General features: G+C 39.4%; 1 protein-coding gene across 4 annotated transcripts in view; it reads right to left on the bottom strand.

The window, feature by feature from the left end:
* The window catches only part of LOC141508661 (interferon-induced very large GTPase 1-like), a 67,005-nt gene extending 46,697 nt beyond the window's left edge, over positions 1-20,308 (bottom strand). Inside the window, exons 1-3 of one of the 4 annotated variants that reach the window (XR_012474472.1) lie at positions 19,435-19,719; positions 19,222-19,328; positions 18,987-19,049 (exon numbers count right to left, since the gene is read on the bottom strand). The gene's annotated coding sequence lies outside the window, so the exon portion shown is untranslated. The other 3 variants (XM_074217482.1, XM_074217481.1, XR_012474473.1) reach the window with 3 other exon arrangements.
* Between the last annotated feature and the right edge of the window lie 5,200 nt (positions 20,309-25,508).

Genomic DNA, 25,508 nt, shown 5'->3' with positions numbered 1-25,508 from the left:
AAAGAACTGAACCATAGATAGCTATTATGGTAATTAATAGAGAGGATCAGAAGATAGTGAAGTCAAAATAGTGAAGTGTATTTCTAAAACTTCACAGAAAAATGTAAAGTTGTCATAAGAACAAAAAGAGTTCTTGAAAGAGCTTTACAATTAGTTTAAAAAATCAGAGACATTGAGGAAAATTGGGAGAATGGAAAGAATAATGCAAGAAAATCAAGAAAAAGACCTCATTGGAAAAGGAGATCAAAAAACTTAAAAATAACTTTTTTAAAATTAAAATTGAGCAAGGGGAGGTTAAAGATGTTTTAAGTTAATGACACCAAGAAATAATAAAAAAAATTTTAAAAAGAGAAATAAAACACATAATGTCTCATCACAAAAACAACTAATCTGGAAGATAGATTGAGAAGAGACAATATGAGAATTGGTGATTCCCTGAAAGTTATGATGAAAAGGAATTTAGAGATGATACTTCAAGAAGTTATTAAGGAAAATTGTCCTGACATTTCAGAACTACAGGGCAAAATAGAAATTAGGAAATAAAACAGAGAAAATACTATTAAAAATAATAATTTTAATACTGTGAATCTAAATCAGAATCCTACAAGATTTAGCAGTTTCTATTTTAAAAAATCAAAGGGCACTGAACATGATATTCTGAAGAGCAAAGGAACTGGGTTTTCAATGGAGAATAACTTACCCAACAAAGTGAATATAATAATCATGCTTTGGTAAAATGAATATTTAATGTCTTTTTTAAGAAAGCTGATCTAAAAAGAAAGTTTGAACTATAGGAAGCAAGAGAAATATGAAAGGGTAAAAATTAAAGTCTAATTATAGGAGATTTAGTAATGTCAATCTGTTTACTGCTTATATGGAAAAAAGTCATTTGTAGCTCTTAATAATGTTATTGTTACCAGAATAGTTTGAAAGAGCCTAACAAGATTGAGTTGATTAGATGGGATGATCCTAAAAAATAAATTTGGGCAGGAAGAGGAAAAATGGAGCAATTATCTCCTTTAAATAAGGCATGAATGGAAAAAACTGTTACAATGAACAGTGATGATAAACGGTAGAACCTTATTCTCATCAGAACTTTGCTAGAAAGGGAATAACATATACATCTATAAGGGTATAAAATTCTTCTTAAGTTAAAGAAAAATAGGAAGGCAAGGGAATAGAATAAGAGAGAAAATTTTAGAAGGGTATGCAGATGAAGAAATAGGAAGGCAAAGGAAAGGATGAGAGAGGGTCTCTTAAAAGGAATACAGATGAGGAAAGCAGTGATCAGAAGTTAGGAAACTACATCTGCTAAAGATCCCACAGACAATGAAGCAATATCAAGGTTAATATATATGCATCAAGGAATATGGCATCCAAATTCTTTTTTTTAGAGTTTTTTTGGGGGAAGAGCAAGGCAATGGGGTTGAGTGACTTGCCCAAGGTCATACAGCTAGGTAAGCTAGGTAATTATTAAGTGTCTGAGGCTGCATTTGAACTCAGGTGCTCCTGACTACAGGGCTTGTGCTCTATCAACTGCACCACCTAGCTACCACTAGCATTCAAATTCTTAAAGGAGAAAAGTGAGTTAAAGGAAGAAATAGACAGCAAAACTATACTAACAGGACACCGCAGTAGTCTCCTCTTGTAACTCAATAAATTCAACCTAAAAATAAACAAGAAAGAAACTAAGGAGGTAAACAGAATATTAGAATAGTTAGATATGACAGACCTTTGGAGAAAACTCAATGTTAATAGAAAGGAATATACCTTTTACTCAGTAACACATGGCAACTACAGAAAAATTGACAATGTATTAGGGCATAAAAACCTCAAAATCAAATGTAAAAAGAAGAAATATTGAATATATTCTTTTTTGGATCATTATGTAACAAAAATTACATTCAAAAAGGAACAGTGGAAAAATTACTTAAAATAAACTGGGGGGCAGCCAGGTGGCACAGTGTAGCTAGAGCACCAGCCTGGGAGTCAGGAGGATCTGTGTTCAGATCCACTCAGACATTTAATAATTGCTTAATTGTGTGACCTTGGGCAAGTCACTTAATCCCATTGCCTTAAATAAATGAATAAAATAAAAAATAAATGAATGGATTGGAAATTAAATAACTAATCCTCAAGAAAAATAGGTCAAAGAACATTCTCTCCTTGATCTGGAAGTTCTGGAATTTGACTATGATATTAATAGTTTTCATTTTGGAGGTCTCTTTTAGGAGGTGATTGATGCATTCATTCAATTTCTATTTTATCTTTTAGTTCTAGAATGTCAGGGAAATTTTCCTTGATAATTTCTTGAAAATGATTTATAGGCTCTTTTTTAAATCATGATGTTTAGGTATTTCAATAATTTTTAAAATTATCTCTTTTTATCTATTTTCCATGTCAATTGTTTTTCCAGTAAACTATTTCACATTGTCTCCTCTTTTTTATTATTTTGGTTTTATTTTATTGCTGATTTCTTATGAAGTTATTAATTTTCATTTGCTCAATCCTCATTTTTAAGGCATTATTTTTTTCCCTGAGATTTTGTACCTCCTTTTGTATGGAAAATGCTGCTTTTTAAAGAATTTTTTTTCCCTTCAGCAAATTTTGTGCCTCTTTTGTCATTTGGCCAATTCTGCTTTTCCAGGCATTTATATCCTCATTGACTTTTTGCACCTCTTTTATCATTCGGCCTGGTCTGGTTTGTACGATGTCTCATTATCAGCAGCAAGGGTGATGATCAACCATGATGCACTTCTTCATTCCATCAGTGATTGCAGGGACAATTTTAAGGGACAGTGATAGAGATTACCATCCTTATCTAAAAAAGTAACTGTGGAGTTTAAATGAAGATCAAAGCTTATTATCTTCAGTTTTTAAATTGTCTTTTGCATTATGTAAATTTTTTATCTCATTAATGTTTTCTTTCTTCTGAAAATGATTTTTCTCCCGGCAGCTAGGTGGCGCAACAGATTGAGCACTGGCCCTGGAGTCAGAGGACCTGAATTCAAATCTACACTCAGACACTTAATAATCACCTGTATGGTCTTGGGCAAGCCACTTAACTCCATTGCCTTACAAAAACATAATAAGAAAGAAAGAAAGAAAGAAAGAAAGAAAGAAAGAAAGAAAGAAAGAAAGAAAGAAAGAAAGAAAGAAAGAAAGAAAGAAAGGAAGGAAGGAAGGAAGGAAGGAAGGAAGGAAGGAAGGAAGGAAGGAAGGAAGGAAGGAAGGAAGGAAGGAAGGAAGGAAGAAAGAAAGAAAGAAAGAAAGAAAGAAAGAAAGAAAGAAAGAAAGAAAGAAAGAAAGAAAGGATTCTTCTCTCAACATGCTCAATTTTGATCCATGTTTATAATGGTTGCAAATATAAAGCCAACAACAAATTGCCTTCTATTGGGGAGAAAGGGGAGGGGAAAAGAATTGTAAACTTGAAAGAAAAGATTGATAGGGGCGGCTGGGTGGCATAGTGGATAAAACACCAGCCCTGGAGTCAGGAGTACCTGGGTTCAAATCCGGTCTCAGACATTTAATAATTACCCAGCTGTGTGGCCTTGGGCAAGCCACTTAACCCCATTTGCCTTGCAAAAAAAAAAAAAAAAACCCTAAAAAAAAAGATTGATAGAAACTACCATTGTATGTAATTGTAAAAAATATAAAATATTTACATAATTTTAAAAAAAGAATTTTTTGTGTCTCCTTTACCAAACTGCTGGCTGTTTTTTCATGACTTTGTTTGGTATCACATTTCTCTTTAAATTTTTCCTTCTACCTCCCTTAATTTTCAAAATCTTTTTTGAGCTCTTTAATAGTCTGAGACCAATTCATATTTTTCTTTGAGACTTTGTATGTTTGAACTTTGACTTTGTCTTTTCTTTGAGTGTGTGTTTTGATCTTCTTTGTCACCTTAGTAACTTTCTATGGTCAGAATTTTTTCTGTTTCTTGCTCATTTTCCATTACTTTGACTTTTTTTTTTTGCAAGGCAGATGGGGTTAAGTGGCTTGCCCAAGGCCACACAGCTGGGTAATTATTAAGTGTCTGAGACCAGATTTGAACCCAGGTACTCCTGACTCCAGGACTGGTGCTTTATCCACTGCACCACCTAGCTGCCCCCATTACATTGACTTTTAACTCTATGTTAAGAAGAAACTCTGCTTCCAGGGTGGAGGGCATATTGTACCAACTGTCAAAAGTATTGTGCAGCTGTTTTCAAAGATATTTCTAGGAACTAAGTTTTCTGTTCTTTCAAAGTAGTAGATTCTAAGGGGATGTGAGTTTCCTGCTCTCCTGGCTTGCATTCTGGTCTGTGAGTGACAAAAAAGCACTCTCTTTTGCACTGAAGCTGTGACAAAGGACCCCCTTCCATCTGGGACAAACTCTAGTAATGTTAGTGTTTTACCTTGCCTTACCATTGCCACCTAGGACTATGACTGAAAACTGAGTTTGGCCAAACTATCAGAATCCTGCCCCCAATGTCAGCTAAGAGACCCCTATATCTCCTTCTAATCAATTGATCAGTTACTACCTAAAAATAGCTGTTGTCACTACTGATTCAGTATCCACCAAGGGATGTTCCTGGTTTTCTGGGGGGCCTGATCTGTGCTGGTGTGACCTGCACTGGACTGTGCAACAGACCCTTCCTGCTGACCTTCTAAGTTGTCTGGTTGGAAAATTATTTCATCCCAACTTTTGTGGGTTCTGTCACCCTTGGAATTGTTTTATGGAATTATTTTAAGTTGTTTAGAGGAACTGGGGAGGGGAGCTCAATTGAGTTGTTGCCTTTTTTCTGCCAAGTTGCCTCTGCCCCCTAAGGTTATCCACATATTTCCTTAATCAATTGATATTGAAAGCACAACTACTATTGTGGGACTTGTTTTTTTTTAACCAAATGTGAGTTCTCATTCTTGAAAAGGCTGGAAAACAAACAAAATAGAAGAAAGGGAGATAATGGGGATATGTTATGATCTGTCCTCTTCCCTCCTGAAATAAGCTCTACATGCAAGACAACAAATATAAGTCCTGATTGGGAGATACGAATTACATGCCTAAATTAGGCAAACATCAAAAACGTAGAGATTTTATTACTCTTTTCTTTTCAGATTCCTTCTCTTTCCTAGAAGGGACAGAAGAAAACATGGCATCAGAGAAACTAAATGAATCTATTCTGACAAGCCCAACCAATCAAAGAAGGACCTAAGATAACTTTCCTGGATAAAGGTGAACAAAATAAAGCCCCAAAGAGTCATCTAAGTGTTTCTCCCATAGAAAGATTTTAAAGGAGTTGGTTCCAGTGTGGGGAGAGAGGAAGATAGAAGGCAGAATGCACTGATATTCTACCTGGGGATCAACTAGGTGCCCCAGTGCCCTCCAGAAGAATATGCCTGACTGAAAGTCTTGAAACTTCTGCTCTCCCTCATTCTCTGATTAGTCTTGATTACTGTAGAAATACTAGGCAAGGGGCAGCTAGGTGGCATAGTGGATAAAGCACCAGCCTTGGAGTCAGGAGTACCTGGGTTCAAATCCTGTCTCAGGCACTTAATAATTACCTAGCTGTGTGGCCTTGGGCAAGCCACTTAACCCCATTTGCCTTGCAAAAAAAAAAAAAACCAAAAAAAAAGAAAAGAAATACTAGGCAGAAAGCAAATAGTTAACTTGTACTTGTTTCTCTGCTGACTTTTCACCTATTACAAATGCTATGTTGTTTTCCCAACATCACTAGGAAAATGCTACTTTGTACCTCTCTGTACCAACTTTGTCCCATATATATGTGACATAGATTGTCTCGTCAGAAATCTTCCCCATATTCATGTATTCTATATCCTATGAAGATTTCCCCATGCCTTACATCAGAGTTGTCATGCCCTGGATATGAACCAGAACCATCTGGGCCCCTGAGGCACACAAGAATGTTGAGATAACAATGTTATCCAAATAATGAGCAAAACTATCCTTGATAATTTCTGATGTGATTCCCTAAACCACACGTAAACAAAAGGCAGACTTTCCCAAGTCCTTTCCAATTCCTCACAGCTCACCACTACCTTCCCACCTTCTTGCCCTATCTTCACTACCATGCTAGTTCTTTCCTAGAATTCAGCTTGATTGGAGAAGTTTCATTTTTGCTCTAATGTAAATAAATTTACAGTCTTCCCTAACTCTGGATAACTGAGGCTGTGAATTCTTCACTCTGCTCAAGCTGAAAATAAACTCCAACAATGTGACTCCCTAAAAACTCTTGACTCTCTCTCTGCCTTTAATTACCTTCTCATCTTCCTCTTTGTTTTCTTTCTGTCTGCGCTAATCAGTTCGTTCTCTCTCTCTCTCTCCTCTCTCTCTCTCTCTCTCTCTGTCTCTGTCTCTCTCTCTCTCTCTCTCTCTCTCTCTCTCTCTCTCTCTCTCTCTCCCTCCCTCCCTCTGTTCTCCATTCCTCCTCTACCAACCCTATTTTTGTCTCAATCTCTAACTGTCTATATATCTGTCATATCAGATCAGGGCCAATATGTCTCTCCCCTTGATTCTATCTTTTCCTCACTTTCACCCTCAAGCATAGACTTTGTTATTGTGTCTGTCTCCCCAGTATATAAAAGGTACTTCATAAATGCTTACTGATTGATAAAACTGTGTTTCCTTTTGTCTCTTTCCCCTTCTCTCTCTCTCTCTCTCTCTCTCTCTCTCTCTCTCTCTCTCTCTCTCTCTCTTCCTCTGAATTCTGGCTCTACTATTTTCTTCTCTAAGACTTAGGTTCCCCATTTTCATACTAAATAGACTGGCTTTGATGGTCTCTAAAGTCCTCCTAATAATCTATTTCTCCTGGGGCTCTCTTAGCCTGTAGTCCTTCACTCCCCAACAACCTTGTTCTCCAGGCCACATGGTATCAGCTCTCCCTCTCAGATACATGGTTTTTCAAAGCCCCTCTATCTTCACAGATGCTGCTGTAGCTAAGCCTTCCTGAAGGTTTATTTACCTGGGGGCTGATAACCCCACAACACCTGGGAGAGCCTTGGGTGAGGTAAAGTAGTCTGAAAGACAGAAAGTGAAACGATTGTCAAACAACAGAAGTGAATATTAAGAGGACTGATCACTTTTTAAAATATCCCACAGGGTGCAGCCAAGATGGCAGCATGAGAACATCCTTTCCTAGGAGATCTCTCAAAAATATTCCCTAACTAACCACAGAAAGATACAATGAGGCAATTCTCCAGCCCAAAGTAGACTCGAAAATCATGGGAAAACTCTTTTCCATGGGGGGGGGGGGGGGGGGAAGGGGGTGGCAGCACAACCAGGATCATCACATTGGAGTGAAGGAGCTCCAGTCTTCCCTCCAGCCTTCCTGGAACAGCCCACTGAGTACCTAAGCACCTGGATCCTGGGGAGCCCAGCAGAAGAAGCAGTTTTCTGACCTGGCAACACAGGGAACAGCAAGCACAGTGTGGAAGATCATCAGGGAAACCTCTGCCAGAGTGAGTGGAAGCTAGTGTGGCCCTCATTGTAGCCCAGATCCCAGGAAACTGAAGCAGGCGCACAGAGCTGTCCAGCAGCTGCAACCAGAGTGCTCAGCCCACAGAAGGTAAGGGGGTTGGGTTTCTCCTTTGGCCCTGGGACAGGATTCTTGTGCTTTGTCCATATCCAGACCCTGGTTGCAGTCTGGGAGTCCTCTTTTGCTATCCACAGACCAGAGCACAGGCAGAAGAGCAGTCAGAGCCTCACATACTGAAGTCCTTGCAGGGGTGTCCCAATAAGACTAAAAATCTCAGGAAGCACCCCAAACTAGGCAGAGGATGGGGAAATGAGCAAAAAAGGGAAAAAAAGAAACCTGACCATAGACAATTTCTTTGGTCCCATGGAGGACCAAAACATACAATCAAAAGACAAGAAAGTTCCAGCTTCTGCATCTAAATCCTCCAAGAAATATAGAAGTTGGTCTCAGGCTATTTCAGAGCTCAAAAAAGATTTTGAAAATCAAGTGAGCAGAACCAGAAGAACATTGTACACCCTAACAGCAATATGGAGGTGATGATCAACCTTAATGAACTTGTTCATTCCATCAGTGCAAGAAACAGTCACAATTTGGGGGTATCTGTTATGGAGAATACCATCTGTATCCAGGGAAAGAATTGTAGAGTTTGAACAAAGACCAAAAGCTATCACCTTTAATTTAAAGAAAACAAATGTTATCTTATTATTCAATTTTGCTATCTCTTAAACTTTATTCCTTAAGGATAAAATTTCTCTCACATCATGTTCAACTTAGATCAATGTATATGATGAAAACAATGTAAAGACTAACAGACTGCCTTCTGTGGGAGTGAGGGAAGGAAGCAAGATTAGGGGGGAAATTGTAAAAATTCAAAATAAATAAAGAAAAAAAGAAAACATGGGAGGTAGAGGAAAAAATGGAAAGAGAAATGAGGGAATGCAGGAAAAACATGAAAACCAAGTCAACAGCTTAGTCAAGGAGATCCAAAAAATGCTTTAGAATACAACATAATAAAACTAGTTTAGGTCAAATGGAAAAAACAGTTCAAAAAGTAAACGAGGAGAAAAATACCTTAAATAGCAGAATTGGCCAGATGAAAAAAGGAGATAAGAAAGCTCTCTGAAGAAAACAAATCCTTCAAATGTAGAATGGAGCTAAAGGAAGCTGATGACTTTGTGAGGAATCAAGACACAATAAAACAATATCAAAAGAATGAAAAACTAGAAGAAAACTTGAAATATCTTACTGAAAAAACAATGGACCTGGAAAACAAATTGAGAAGAGGCAATCTAAAATTGGGCTACCTGAAAGTCATGATCAGGGAAAGAGCCTTGACTTCATTTTTAAAGAATTTCTACAGGAAAATTGTACTGATATCCTAGAAGCAGAGGGCAAAATAGAAATTGAGAGAATCCACCAATCTCCTACTGAAAGAGATCCAAAAATAAATAAATAACTCCCAGGAATATTATAGCCAAGTTCCAGAAGTCAAAGAGAACATACTACAAGTAGTCAGAACAAAACAATTCAAATATTATGGTGCTGTATTCAGGATCACAGAGGACTTAGCAACATCTATATTAAGGACTTATAGAGTTTGGAATATGATATTCTGGAAGGCAAAAGAGCTTGGAATGCAACCAAGAATCAACTACTCAGCAAAACCAAACATCCTCTTCCAGGGGAAAAGATGGATTTTCAATGAAACCGGGTAATTTCAAAGTTTCTTGTTGAAGCAGCCAGAACTGAACAGAAATTTTGGTCTTCAAGTATAGGACTCAAGTGAAGCATAGAGAGGGTGGACAAGCAGGGTACATTATGAGTGATTTAATGACAATGAACTGTGTGTATTTCTGGATGGAAAGATGATACAGATAATACTTATATGAACCTTCTCATTTATTAGAGCAATTAGAAGGAGCTTTTATAGTTGAGGCACAGGATAGAATTGAATTTGAAGGTATAATTTTTTTAAATAGAGTCAGTGGGTGAAAAGGGAATGGGAAAAGAGAGGTAGAATAGACTAAGATATTTCATACAAAAGAGTCTAGAAATAGCTTTTTCAATGGTATGGAAGGGGGAAGGTGAGGGGGGGGGAATGAGGCAGCTTCATTCTCACTGGAAATGGCTCAGAAAGGAAACAATATGCATACTTAATAGAGCATAGAAATCTAAAAGAAAAAGGAAAAGAGATGAGGGGAAGGGAGAGGGAGGTAGAGGATAGAGGAGAGGGTGCATGGGAGAGGATAGTCAGATATAAAATATTTTCTTTTGCACTTTTTGCAAAGTGATGGGATTGGATGGCCTGTCCAGAATCTTGGGGATGGATGGGTGCTGGATTTCTGGGGTGGGATGCAGGCCTCTCAGCCCCAGGGTTGGTGCTCTGTCCACTGTGCCACTCAGCTTTACCCACAGCACACTTTTGACAAGGGACAGAGTGAAAAGAGAGAGAAGGGGTGACTAGGTGGCACAGTGGATAGAGCGCTGGCCCTGGAATCAGGAGTACCTGAGTTCAAATCCGGCCTCAGACACTTAATAATTACCTAGCTGTGTGGCCTTGGGCAAGCTACTTAGCCCCATTTGCCTTGCAAAAACTAAAAATAAATAAATAAATACAAAAATACAAAAAGAGAGAAAATATAATAACTTGTAGTGGGAATAAATGGATGGAGGGAGTTACAATCAGCAATATCAACTGTAGAAGTAACTTCTCTGATGAATTTATGATAAATAATGTGATCCACCATGAGACAGAGCTGATGGTATTGAAACACATACTGAAGCACATTTTTTTTCACTTTGTTCTCATGAGATTTTTTATTTTTGTGGGGAGAAAAGGGGATTATATTTGCTCTTACAATAAGACTATCTTAGAAATATATCAATAAATAAATAAGTAAAAAAATAGAAAGATTAACAGTTTCCCTTGAAAAATAAAATAAAATAAAATATTCCATTGTACTGAGGGTCACTAGGTGTGCCAACATCCTGAAAGGTAAAGATTAATTTTGCTTCGGGAAGGTCTTTAGCATAACTGATAAGATACTTCTTTTAATGGAATTTCTGATACTGAGCTCCCCTAGAATTTCCTTACCCTCTACAAGCATAAATAAAGGACAAACCAGAAATAGCTTTTCAACTCTCACCTTCTTTTAGTCAAATGGTATTTAAAAAACCCAGTTCCAAGATTTCATGTTGGGTTTTGGTTCTCTAGCCAAACACATAATCCCTAAAAGTCTGTATAATCAGCAAGTTTAGAGAAATATTAGTAAATATGTATTTAATCTAATTCTGTTCTGTGGTTTCTTAAATCCAAACTCTGAAAGTTAATATATATATATATATATATTTAATATAGTTATCATTTTTAAGGTCAAACTGAGAGACATCTTCAAGAGAAATTTTTAAGAAAGGAAAAATGAGGAAAGTGGGACTTGTCCTATCACCACATTCTCCCTGTCTTGTGTCTCTGTCTTCTATCACACCCTTCACCCTGAATTCCAATGGGTATCCCCACCCTATTGTATTTTCTTTTATGTGGTATCCTAGCACATTAGAATGTAAACTTCATGAAGGTAGGGACTATCTGGGTATGTATTTATAATTACTTCAATTTCTAAACTACTCTCCTAGCCTGTGCTCTAGTCTGAGGATGACCACAAGCACTCCTTTCTGCCCTGTTCTACTATGACAAAAAAGCTCCTTCCTAGGACTGGAGGCCCCAGACTGCAACTTGGATCTGAGTATGGGCAAAGCAAAGGAGTCCTGCCTCAAGGTTAGCAAAGAGACCTCTGCAATCTCCCCTGACCCCCTTACCACGTGAGGGCATAACAATGTCAAAGCAGCAGCTGCCAAGTGGCTCACTGCCAGGTGACTCCCAGCCGGATGGCTCCCCAAACCTGCTCATGGTTCCCAGGGCCAGGTCTACATTGAGACCTTCACTGGTCTGGGCTCCCCTCTCACTCTGGTGTGGCAGAGGTTTCCTGTTGAGCTTCCTAACTGTCCTTGGAAATCCCTGGGCTGAGAGGTTTAAAAAGCACCACTGCTTCCATGGACTCAGGTGCCCCCAAGCCTCAGGTGCCCCAAGGTCTGTTCCTGGATAGCTAGGGCTAGTTCGCTCTGCTGCAACTGGGTTGTGATTTTTTTTCTAACCCCTGTGTAACAGATCTTTCCTTCAGATCTTCCAAGTTGTCTTGGCATTGAAAATTGTTTCATTCAGTCTTTTTTGAGGTTCTGCCACTGTAGAATTTGATTAGTCATTATTTAAAGGCATTTGGAGGGGTTTGGGGGAAGAGCTTTCAGGAATTCCTGTCTCCCTTCTACCATCTTGTCTCTGCTCAATTTGTATTTCTTCCCTTGAGTTGATATCCTTTGATTACTATAATATCCTTCAGATTTGGGATCCATTCTTTTCCATTCCAATCTATCCTCTCACAACAACCAAGATGACTTCCTCAATATCTTGGTCAAGCCATGTCACTCTCTACTCAAAAAATTCTGGTCTCTTTATGCTGAACTTAGGATCAAATGGAGTCCTTTCTGATATTTAAAGTTCTTTACAATATAATTCTTTCATATTAGTTTTAGAAGAAATATTTTTAGGGTTTTTTGGCAAAGCAATGGGGTTAAGTGGCTGGTGCTCTATCCACTGTGCTACCTAGCTGCCCCAGAAGAAATAGTTTTAAAAATATTTTTTTTTCCTGAAGCCTTTTCCTCATTTCTAGAAAAGTAGGGGATCGGTGACGTACAAAAAAAAAAGGCCTTTCTTTAGAAAAGGGCAATTAAATCATTTAATTAATTAAATTTAATTAAAGTCAATAAATAAAATTAAAATAAATTAATTAAGTAAAGGACAATTTCCGGGGCGGCTAGATGGCATAATGGATAAAGCACCTGCCTTGGAGTCAGGAGTACCTGGGTTCAAATCCAGTCTCAGACACAATAATTTCCTAGCTGTGTGCCCTTGGGCAAGCCACTTAACCCCATTTGCCTTGCAAAACCCTAAAGAAAAAAAGGACAATTTCCTTGTTTTATCCCCTAAAGTGATCGGATTAGAATTCACCATAATGGTGTCCTCTGCCACTCAACTGGAAGCACTCTCACTGCCTCCTACTGAATTTAGATTCTAGATATATATCTTCTGAACTGACTCCACTGATTTCTCAAGATTATTAGAAGAATGAGTTAGACATATCTTCAACTATTCATAATCCAGAACTGTTTTGCTATACATCTTGATTATTTTTATCATATTCCTATACACCTAAAATTTAAGGCAAAGTCATCTTGGAAAACTGTACCTAACTATATCCACTTCTCCCTACTCATAAAACAGCCACTCTTAATAAAGGCCTTTTTACCTCTCACCAAGAATATTGCAATAGACTCTTAAAAATTATTTCCAATGAACAAGCACTTCTTTTAATGTCTTACTACCTTTCTTCCTCCCACTAAAAGAAATTTTAAAAATTCTTGTAATAACTATATATCTTCAAATAAAATATATTTTCACATGACCCCAAATTATATAGCACAGTTATTATACCAAAAGTTCTTCTCCCAGTTCTGTTTACTTCTCTGAATCAGAGATCATGCAGTTCTTCAGAAATCTTCACAAATTCCTATGAAATCATTCCCTTAAGTAGTCTTAAAACAACACAACAGCTGCTAGGTAAGTTGCACAATAGAGCACCTGAGTTCAAATCTCTCCTCAGATACTCAACACTATGTGATTTATATGTATTATATATTACATAATATATATATACTATATAAATTATATTTTATTTATTATTAAATATTTTATTTATATATAAAATATTTGCCCTTTTCATTCTTCTTCCTAGGGTATAGGCCTAATAGTAGCATTGCTGGGTCAAAGAATATACACCATTATTTAGTTCCTTTAGGAGAATAGCTTCAAATTGTTTTCCAGAATGACTATAACAATTTATAGGTCACTAACAATGAATTAATGTGTTTCCCCCAAAATTCCAGCAGCATTTGTCTTTTCTCCTTTTTTGCCAACTATGTCAATCATGAAGTGAAAAAATAGAATTATTTTAATTTATATTTCTCTATTATGGCTTTTTTTGTTAGTTTTTGCAAGGTAATGGAGTTACCCTATTTCCCCATGTATGACACACCCTTTTTCAAAAAATTTGGGGTCTAAAATCTGGAAATGTCTTATACAGTGGCTGTAGATTTTTTTACTTGCATTTCCCACTTTTTGTGTTTGTTGTCTTTCTGTTTCACCTTTGTTGCTGATATATTGGGTTATGTTCTGTCTCACATTCTGCCCAGAAATGACTCAAAAAAGATTTTCATATAGTGCTGAATTCAAGTTCAAAATGATCCAGTTTGCAAAAGTAAATGGAAATTGTGTTGCTGAATGTAAGTTTGGTCCTCTTCTAACTGAGAAAACAATCCAGGACTGGTTACAGCAACAAGAAACCCTATTGAAAATGTCAAGGCAGAAGAAGGCCATGAGAGGCAAGTCAGCAAAATGGTCTAATTTAGAGAGGGAATTGAAGAGGTGAATTGAAGAGTAAAGGGCAAGTGGAATTCCCGTGTCCACAAAGATGATTCATTCAGCAAGAGACAAGAAGACTTGCTGGTGAAAAAAAAAGTGACTGATTTCAAAGGAGGACCCAATTGATGCTTCAGGTTCACAAAATGGAATGGACTAAGCATGCATCCACACACCAGATTTGCCCAGGGAGTGCTTGTGGTCAACCACAAACCAGAGCACAGGCAGGAGAGCAGTCAGAGCTTCTTCTAAGACAATTATTTGTCAACAAACACAGATGAGGACAACTTAATGGATGGGACTTTTGACAATGATGAAGAATTGTATGAATTTTATGATGAATAAAACCTGAGTTCAATAACTTTATGTAATACATTTTTATTCAAATCTCAGGCCCCCAAATTAAGGTGTGTCTTATACATGGGGAAATATAGTAAGTGACTTGCCCAGGGTCACACAATTAATTATTAAGTGTCTGATGCTGGATTTGAACTCAGGTCCTCCTGACTCCAGGGCCAGTGCTCTATCCATTGTGGCAATTAGTTGCCCCTCTATTAGTGTTAAGAAACATTTTTCTCACAATTGTTAGCTTGGAAGTCTTTCAAAGAGTGTTAACTGTTCATATCTTTTGATTATGGACAATAATGACCTTGCAATTGTCCCCCTTCCCTCCTCCTATCTATTTTCCCCACTTAAGGCAGTTAAGCGGAACAAGAGATAGGGTGTTGGGCCTGGAGTCAGGAATACATTGGTTCAAATCTGACCTCAGACAATTGCTGTGTGACCTTAAGCAAATTACTTAACCTTTTTTGCCTCAGTTACCTCATCTACAAAATTATTTGGAAGAGAAAACAACAAATCATTTCAGTATCTTTGCCAAGAAAACACAAAATGAGGTCACAAAGACTAAAACACAATAGAACAAGAAGAAGAAAATTTAAATGACAGGACTTTATAAACCTTTATAAAAGATACTTCACAGAAGTGCTGACCAATCTTTGCTGAATTCTCATTAGCCTCGCAGAATCAGACCATTTGAGAGGAAGGCCAAGTCTCTCAGACACAGTGAAAAGTGCTTGTTCATATCTGTGTTGTTGGACGCTTGATTATCCTGTGTGTTGAATGTGTAAATACAAATACTCTCTTAATCATCTACTGATCTGGGATGAAGTAAATTTCAACAGGCACTAGGATACTGGTTTTTCTCCTCAAGAGATATCCAACAGCAAAGGAGATTATGTCTAACCCAACGAACCTGGATGAAATACAAGCTTTCTTAACCCTTTTCTTAGAGATGGGCAATGGGATGTGTACAAGTAAACCTATGAAGAGAAGAAAGCTTAATTGCTCCTAGTCCATATGGGAAAATTCAGGAACACTCTCAACTGGGTAAAAGTGATAAATTTGGTATTTTTTAAAGTTTTAAAGTTGACTTTAGGTTAATATTCTATGATCTGTGTTTAGAAGTATAGTGGTCTAAAGTGGTGGATGACTTAGATTAAAGTCAATATATCCACCTTAAGGTAATGATAAAGAGCTCACAAAGAATTCCCCCAAAGTGCTTGACCTCTTACTCTGGTCATTTTGGAATGCTTGATGAAAACTGATTAATGGGATGCTCCTGTCTGAATGATGGATATCAAAAAAAGTAGATCTTTAAGGATGGGAATCAAATTTCAAGATGTATCAAAATGACTATATTCCCTTTTATAGGTAGTGAAACTTGAATTGGGCTACTGTTGATCAGTGAGATTTAAGAAAACATTATGAGATCAGTCTTGAGCACTAAATTTGTGAAAAGTCAGGGTCCTGAGTAATACAAAATGGAAAAGGTGGTAGAAGTGTACTGACAGCTACCATGGCAATTCAAGTCTTGGCATAATATTCTCTCCAGGAATTATTGATCTTAAATGAAGTATAGTCACTCTTTAGGGGGTGAAGGCTACTTATGTAGGGCAATTTCAATTTAGTGACCTTCTTCTTGGGGCCTCTAGATACACTGAGCTAAAGCTAGAATAGAAAAGTTCCCTACCAAGATGAGGCAAACCTGACCTTCATTGGCACCATTCTTGTGACAGGGACAAATTTCCAGGGGTCGAGGTGTCCTTAATGTATGTGAAAACATATCCAATGATCTTGAAGTCCAGTAACTTTAAGGAGATACAAAGCCTACCTTACCTCATCATGTCATTTACTAATTGTAGTAACCTTTTTCCAATCCCCCTGAAAGTAATGGCCTGGGAAGGAAAGGGAAGAAGCAGAATAACAGAAAGATAATAAAGGAAAACACTAATAAAGAATACTAAGGGCATGGTTCACATGGGAGTGTTGTATTTAGGCATCCTTCTTTCCCCAATACTGATTGCATTCAGGGTATTTGAAAGTACTTGGAAAGTACTGTTAGTCCCCTGGAAATTCTTGATGGAGACCTTATCTCCAGAAAGCCCAAAGGACCCCTCTGTCCTGCAACTTACATGTCATCAAGTTCCTTTGTAGTCTCTCCTCCTAGTAGTGAAGAATATAGCAGGGAGCAAGATCTCAGCCTTATATGAGAGAAACAAAATTCATTTGGACCTCCACTCTATTCAAATAAATATTAGTCAGTTTCATATGATTCCAGAGGGGCTAGATCCAAGAACCAAGAACTGCACATTGTAAGACCACTTGCATAATCATAGGAAATTTGCTAAAGTCCACCACCCTCTTTTTCCTTGTCTCGGTGACAAAGTCCAGTGTGGCAAAGGTGACTCAACTACGTGGAAAATCCTCCAATTTATGTTTATATCTGGACATTCTCTCTTGTCCAGTATGAACAAGAGACCATCTTATGAGTGCTTAGACAGTATGTATAGCTTGTACCACACCTCCTAGGAAGAAGTCCATCAATCTTATGATCACTTAGTCAGCAGATCTTTATTTCTTGACCAAACATGTGATCCTGGTTGCACGGTTTGCTTATCCTAGCTTATTCTAGCCGCTGCCTCATATATATCAACCAATGAAATTATTCTGTCTTTCAGAAAGCCATTCATGAATGTCTAGATACCAACCCTTTTAACAGATAAGTAGGGTCTTAGAAGAGGAGGGAATCTCAGGTCATGAGTTAGATCTGAAGTCCACTTCATTAGATCAAATGTGGACCTTTAAATAAAGTGTCACTGGTTAAGAGCTCTGACTCAGTCTCTATTAATATAGGTGGGATAATTGTAATCATTACATAATAGGAGAGTAGTCAAAGCATTTGGAAAGAAAAGAGGTACCATGGTCTGTAACAAAGTTAAAACAAATCAAAAGAAAGTACATCAGGCCATTTTAAGTTTATTTAAGTAAATAACTTACCAATCAGGGTCTTAACTTCTCTATTCATAAGTTAAACCAGACCTGAATTCTAGGAGTGGTAAGAATTATGAAACCCAGAACTCGTTCTGAGACAAGAATAAATTTTGGAAAGGATTGTATCAATGAAATGAATCCCTATGTCTGAATCAATGTTAGTAGTAGGGGCAAAGCAGGAGAATTTTAGAAACCCACAGCAAAGGCCTCACAGCAAAGACCTCAACCTAATGAAGGGAGCTGATAAAAGATAATGCAGCAGATCCTATAACAGCCAAATTTAGACCAATCTGCAAGTGCTCAGGAGGAATATAATCTAGAGGATGACTATTGAAAGTGATGGCAGAAAATGCATGTTGGTTAAATGCCTATCAAGGCAAGAAGCATGAATACATATAGTAATAAGGATAATGCCAAGGGCAACCCACACTCTTCTAACCATTTCAACAATCCCTTGTGAACTAAAAAGTCCCCCCTCCCCATGATAAATGTAGGAGGAAGGAGGGGTTTGCCTTTTGCAGTTACCCAGACCTGAGATATCTACTTGTTTTGAGAATTTATTTTGCAATCTGAATCAAGTAAGATAGAGAAAGACCCTGCAGTGTCTTCGAGGATTCTTGTAGGGGAGAGAGAGAGAGAGAGAGAGAGAGACAGAGACAGAGACAGAGACAGAGACAGAGACAGAGACAGAGACAGAGACAGAGACAGACAGAGAGAGAGAGAGAGAGAGAGAGAGAGAGAGAGAGGAAACATGTGTGGTGTCTGTCTTTAAGGACAGCAATTTTTTTCAACAACAGTGGCTAAACTGTTACCCTTCAAAACAAAAGTGTGGACAGCACAGTGGAAAATAACTATAACACAAGGAAGTCCTAGGAAAGATAGGAGTTCACCAATGTATATATAATGGAAATAACTTAATCAGAAGAAATTAGAAAATTCCTCTGTAGCCATAACATCCCAAAAGTATGACAAATTCCAAAGTTATAACAGGAATAGGCAGAGATTCTTGATTATATTCTGTCCCTCAGCAAGATGGCAAGTTTGTGTAAGTACCATGAATTCAGCAACTAGAGTGCTGAGACTGAATGGCAAAGAGACTGGGCAAACAGCATCATAGCCAAAAACCTCAGCAGTGTTTGTGTACCAGGGGCCTTCCCTCATAAAAGAGGAACCAGTAGTATAGAAAATGTGGCCAGGATTTTGTAAGGAGAAGGGAGTGTCAAAGAGGTTACTGTGGGGCTGTTTAGTCATGTCTAAGAAGAGGTGCAATCATGGAGGTAGTTATGTCTGGGAATAGGGTTAATAAGTTAAAAATGGAACAATGTTTGACAGTAACCTAGTCTTTATGTTGCAGGGAATCTCATATCTGGTAAATCTCTGATCAGAAAAAGCTTGATTCTGATGGCATAGCAAAAGAGCTTTGACCTTATGAGGACACCGAAATATCAGAGGGGTTCCCAAAATTAGATCACTAGCAGAGCAGTGACAGCCACACGCCTAGGCAGAGGGGTGTCCCCATAGCAGTAGTGTCAAGCGGGGGCAGGGGAGCAAAGAGAGGATCTAAATATTTAGGTAACATAAGAAATCTCCCCTTTATTTCATGACTAAAAGGAGAAAAAGGTTTATTGTAATTCAGGCATCCTTTTGCTGGAGCTGACAACAGGGCTTTCTAAGATGTTCTGGCTCAAGCAGCAAGGGCTCAGAAACAGAATCTGTGGAAGAAACTAGACACAATAGTCTCACCAAAATATAGCATTCATTGTCAGCAACAGCTGACTACTCCCCAAATAGCAGACAATCATCTTTTCTAGTTGCTGAAAAGCTGATACATGCTTTGGGGAAACAAAGAGTGCCAGCAGACAGAACCAAACTGAAATAATTCACCTGGGGCAGGTACAACTGCATCCCTGCTTTGTAAATTCTGTGACTCTTTAGAGGAAGCTAAAGATGATGATGGCTATCTTCCCAGCAGACTCCAAGACTGGGTACCACTAGTAAAATTAACAGTGGACTGAGTCAAAGAGGAGTATTTAAAAATGAAGGGAGCCAAGCCCTTGGGGTAAGATTTGAGACTACAGAGTCGGGGTTTCTACGTACCCTTGAGGCAGATGAATCCTAGTCAATTGTGTGTTCTTCCTGGTGAAGTCAAACAGGTACTGAGGATCTGGTGAAGGGGAATGATTAAGAAAAGAAAATGACAACTAAATAAAGATCTATGAAAGTAAAGCAGGCAGCTTCATAGGGAATTAAGGAGATGATGGAAGTGGAGCTGGGTGCTACAGGCTGTGTGGGGTATACTAGAAGCCTTAATAAGCCTTGTATGCAGTGATCAATAGGTGTGAACTGAAAGGGCGGGAAGGTTACCTGAGGATTTACAAGAATAACAATACCTTGATTCATCAGAAAGTCAATAATCAGTGAAATCCCTTCAGCCCTTTGACAGAGGGCATTGTGGCTGAAATGATGGCTATCTGATGACGTCACATGGTCAGACACGTTGGGATGCAACACTGCCCTCCCATGGACTCTCACGCGCATGCCCATAGCCTTCGCGGACAGAAGGGCCCAAGATTATTACATACATACGGGACTCAAAGAGAGGGAACACGTGGTGAGGACACGTGGTGAGGGCCGCTGTGTAGAGGACTCCTCCATGCCGGACCGCAGGGTCTTCTGGGATTCTTGGGCACCGCCCTAGATAGATGGGACGGAGTCTGGGGGGACCAGGGATGGGGCGGAGGAGGAGCTATCCCCCCGAGACCCACTTTAGGGCCCATCTCTTTACTTGCCAGTTGAGAGAAATTATCACTTTGCACGTTCACGGTTCCCTGGCCCCAGCAGGGGGTGGCGGCCAGAAGTGGGGAGACAAACCTCCCTGATGTAAGCCTTAGCGCCGATTCAGGACGTGCGCAGTGACACCTCCACGCATCCCAGAGTTCTCACACAAGGGAACAGACGCTCTTGAAATCGCGCCTGCGCATCGACAGCACCGGAACTACACTTCCCAGAATGCACCGAGACAGGAAGCCTCCTGAGGACAATGGGACCAAGGCCTACGAGGGGAAACTGAGGACCAAAGTGTACGGTGCATCGGGTCCGGAGTGCCTGGATGTGACCCTGGTGGGACTTTTTCTCAGTTTTTATCACACCGCTTTCAACTTTTCCCAACAGTTTTTTGTTCACTGATGAGTATTCCTCTCAAGAGCTGAGATCTTTGGCTTTATCACAAGCTAGGCCACACTAGGCTCATTTGTTTCTGATTATTGCTTACGTAATCTATGCCATTGATCAGGCACTTTTTTTCTTATCCTGTTTAATGATTATAACTTTTTAGAGTGGTTTGAGATCTGGTGCTCGCTTTTAAAAATTAATTCCCCTCATAATCCAGACCTTTTACTCCTCCAGATGAATTATTTTTTTCTAGCTCTATGCAGAAATTCCCCTGGTAGCTTGATTGATAGGATATTTCCTAATGTTATTTATTAATCCAACTGGTTTTATTTTTTTTTCCTTTCAATGTTGTTCATTGGGCCTTACTTTCCCAAATATCAGTTACATTTACACCTGAGGGCCCTGAAAGGAAACAGATAACATCTTCTCTCTAGGGAGTGGGATATTGTCCCATAATGCTGCTCTCAAGGTCTCCTTGTGGTTCTCTCCCCTCAACGCCTAACATCCTGTGCTAAGGATGCCAGTTTTTTTTTAAAAAAATATATCAATTATTTTCCATTTACATGCAAAGATTTTTTCAACATTCATCCTTTTACAAACTTTGGAGTTTCATATTTTTGATTTCCACATTCCCTTTCCTTCCCCCGAATGGAATATTTCTGCTTAAGAGTTAATATTCCAGCCCCTCTCTCCCACCATGACAGAGGTGTGCCATTTTGTTAAGATATCTTACTAAAAACCATTTTAATCACTCTGGACTAAGTATTCTTGAGCCATTTATAACAATTTTGGGGCTCATCTCAAGATACTAATGTAAATCTCTCTTCCTGGTATTTTTCAGGAAGAACACAAGAAAATCATGCATGCAAATGGTCTGATTTCAAGTCCACTTTCTTGGTGTTCATTGCTGGGGAAATATCTCAGAGATTCGTGGGAAGATTGGCCCAGGTTTGGAACGAAGAGTTATTAAAATGTTCTGGAAGGGGGCAGCTAGGTGGCGTAGTGGATAAAGCACCGGCCTTGGAGTCAGGAGTACCTGGGTTCAAATCCGGTCGCAGACACTTAATAATTACCTGGCTGTGTGGCCTTGGGCAAGCCACTTAACCCCATTTGCCTTGCAAAAAAAAAAAAAAAAAACCAAAAAAATGTTCTGGAAGTAGAAACGTGGTAAAGGGGTGATTTCCACAGCAGCATAGATGGCCAGAACCACCCTGGACTGCCTGCGAAGTCCTCCATGTGGGAGAGCTATCCCAAAGGAGAGGCCAGAGGATGTGAGGGTACCCCAAGGAGGGAGATTTGGGTTCCCGCTCCAGCAATTTCCCCCAAATCTTTTTTCTTTTTTTAATTTTTATTTTTGTACAAATGATGTTTTTATATATTACTAAAATATTCTTTTAAAGAATAAACATAATACACCCTACCCCCCCAAAATATAAACCCTCATGAGCAATAAAGTAAAGAGAAAAAAATAAAAATGAAAATAATGATAATAATAATAATAATAATAGGGGCAGCCAGGTGGTGCAGTGGACAGAGCACTGAACCTGGAGCCAGGAGTACCTGAGCGCAAATCCAGCATCAGACACCCAGCAATCACCCAGTTGTGTGACCCTGGGCAAGCCACCCCAACCCCATTGCCCCACAAAAACCAAAAAAAAGTAAAATAAAATAAAATTATAGTAATAATAGTAGGGGCAGCCAGCACCAGCCCTGGAGCCCGGAGTACCCAGGTCAAAATCCAGCCTCAGACACCCAGCAATCACCCAGCTGTGGGGCCAAGGGCAAGCCACCCAACCACATTTGCCCTGCAAATCACTTTCTTTATGATAACTGCATCACAAAAGCTACTTCCACATTTTTCCACCATTGCCATTACTGATTGCAATTCCCTCCATTCGTACTTCCCCACTACCATATACTATATTTTCTCTCTCCTTTCATTCTGTTCCTCTTCTTAAATGTGCTGTAGGGTGGCTGAGTGATAAGCAGACAGATCACCAGCCCTGAGGCCAAGAGGCCCCAATCCCACATACCAACCCTTAGGCCCAGCAACAACCTTGCCCTGTGGTCCCAGACAGGCCATCCAATCCCAGCCCCTTGTAAGAAGTAAAAAAAAATGCGTTATATCTGACCACTCTCACCCCCACAGTCCACCCTTTCCTCTATCACTCACATCCCCTCCTTCCCCCTGTCCCCCTTCTCTTCTTCTTACTCTAGATGTCTATACCCCATTGAATATGTGTGTGTGTGTGTGTGTGTGTATGCTATTTCCTCTCCTAGTCACCTATGATGAGAGCAAAGGTTCCCTCATTCCCCCTTGCCTTCCCCCCTTCCATATCATTGCAATAGCTCATTGTAATAAAAAAAAAGATCTTATTATTTGAAATATCTTAGTCTATTCCACCTCTCCTTTATCTTACTCCCATTACATTTCCCTTTTAGCCATTTACTCCATTTTTACAATATATCTTCAAATTCAGCTCTCTCCTGTGCTTCATCTATAAGAGCTCCTTCTACCTGCTCCATTAAATGAGAAGTTTCTCATGAGTATTGTCAGTATCATTTTTCTCTGCAGGAATACATGTAGCTCATCATCATTAAGTCCCTCATATTTTACCCTTCTCCTCCACCCTCTATGCTTCACCTGAGTCCTGTATTTGACGATCAAACTTTCTGTTCAGCTATGGCCATTTCAACAAAAACATTTGAAATTTCCCTGGTTCATTGAAAGTCCATCTTTTTCCCTGGAAGAGGACGTTCAGTTTTGCTGGGTATTTGATTCTCTGTTGCATTCTGAGCTATTTTGCTTTCCAGAATATTATATTCCAAGCCCTACAAGCCTTTAATGTAGTTGCTGCTAAGTCCTGTGTGACCCTGACTGCAGCTCCATGATATTTGAACTGTGTCCCTCTGGCTGCTTGTAATATTTTCTCTTTGACTTAAGAGTTCTGGAACTTGGCTATAATATTCCTGGGGGCTGTTTTTTTTATCTCTTTCTTAGGGAGATAGGTGGATTCTCTCAATTTCTATTTTTCCCTCTGCTTCTAGGATATCTGAACAATTTTCCTGTAGGAATTCTTTGAAAATGAGGTGAAAACTCTTTTATTGATCATGACTTTCAAGTAGCCAATAATTTTTAAATTATCTTTCCTGAATCTGTTTTCCAGATCAATTGTTTTTTCATGAGATGTTTCACATTTTCTTCTAATTTTTCATACTTCTGGTTTTGAAGTATTGTATCTTGATTTCTCGTAAAGTCAGCAGTTTCCCTCAGATCCATTCTACATCTGAAGGATTTGTTTTCCTCGGAGAACTTTCTTATTTCTTTTTCCATCTGGCCAATTCTGCTTTTATTTTCAATTTTTGCAAGGCAATGGTGTTAAGTGGCTTGCCAAAGGCCACACAGCTAGGTAATTATTAAGTGTCTGAGGCTGGATTTGAACTCAGGTACTCCTGACTCCAGGGCCTGTGCTCTATCCACTGCGCCAACTAGCTTCCCCCCAATTCTGCTTTTTAAAGCATTCTTCTATTCAATAACTTTTTGAACTGTTTTGTCCATTTAACCTATGCTGGTTTTTAACATGTTACTTTCTTCAGCATTTTTTTGGATCTCCTGACTAAGCTGCTGACTTCTTTTTCATATTTTTCCTGCATCTCTCTCATTTCTTTTCCCATTTTTTCTTCTATCTCCCTCACTTGATTTTTCAAAATCTTTTTTGAGCTCTGTTAGCCTGAGCCCAATTTCCTTTAGATGCAGGAGCTTGAACTTCCACATCTCCAGATTGAGTATTTTGATCCTTCTTGGGATCATAGGCAATGTATTTCTCAATGATGTTCCTCTCTTTCTCTATTTACTCATTTCCCCAGGCTTTACCTGGTTTTGGGGTGCTTCCTGAGCTTTTGAGTATTATTGGAACACCCCCCCACCCACAAGGATTTCAGTGTGTGAAGCTCTGTCTTCCCTCCTGGTCTGTGAATGACCACAAGCACACCCCTCTGCCACAGGGCTGAGGTGGGGTGGGAAGGGCCTACTGTTATATGGGGTTCTAGACTATGATCAAGATCTTAATGTGGTCAGAGCCCCAGAGTCCTGTTCCACGTACACAGGACAGACCTCGGAATTCTCCCTCCACTCCCCTGCCTAGGCTGAATACTCAAAGCTTAGTTGCCTGGGGGCTCCTACTTACCAGCTCTGCCTGCCTGGAGCCACACTGTTTGCTGAGTGCCCTTAGGGCTGGGCTTCACAGGCTGGCTCTGGCAGAAGCCCCGCACTGATCTTCCAAGTTGTGTCCTCCCTGGGGTGTAGGTTAGGTATTGCTTGCTGCTGTGAGCCAGAAGCCCCCCACTGATCTTCCAAGTTGTGTCCTCCCTGGGGTGTAGGTTAGGTATTGCTTGCTGCTGTGAGCCACAGTTCCCCAGCTCCCTCAGGCTACCTCCAGGAGGCTGAAGTTTCTGGCGACCTCCCCTCTAACTCCATGGAGCGAAGCGTTTCTGTTATTTTCCAGGTTACCTTGGGCTGGAGAATTGCCTCACTGGATCCCTCTGTGGGTTCTGTCTCTCGAAAATTTAGAGTCCTTATTTTATAAGTTTTGAGAGAGAGAGCAGGTAAGAGAGGTTCTTTTCCTGTAGCCATTTTGGCTCCACCCCCAATTTCCCCCAAATCTTAAATGGGGAAGGTTGCCTCCTGCTTTGGGGGGCAAGGGAGCCATGTGGCTCCCAGCTGGAAACCAAGGAAGCCAGCCGATTGGATCCAGTTACGGGGGTTAAGTGGCTTGCCCAAGGCCACACAGCTAGGTAATTATTAAGTGTCTGAGACCGGGTTTGAACCCAGGTACTCCTGACTCCAGGGCCGGTGCTTTATCCACTACGCCACCTAGCTACCCCGCCGGGGATTCTTAAAGAGAAAAAGCTGTGATTTGGGGAGAGTTTAGAAGAGTTTAAAAGAAGAAAGAACCTTTAAGGGAAATATTGAGAAGTTATAGGAGGGAAGATTTTTTTTT

This window comes from Macrotis lagotis, chromosome 1, assembly GCF_037893015.1.
Source record: "Macrotis lagotis isolate mMagLag1 chromosome 1, bilby.v1.9.chrom.fasta, whole genome shotgun sequence".
NCBI lineage: Eukaryota > Metazoa > Chordata > Mammalia > Peramelemorphia > Peramelidae > Macrotis > Macrotis lagotis.
The sequence above is the reverse complement of the archived record's forward strand: the minus strand, read 5'-3'. Positions and strand labels throughout refer to the sequence as shown.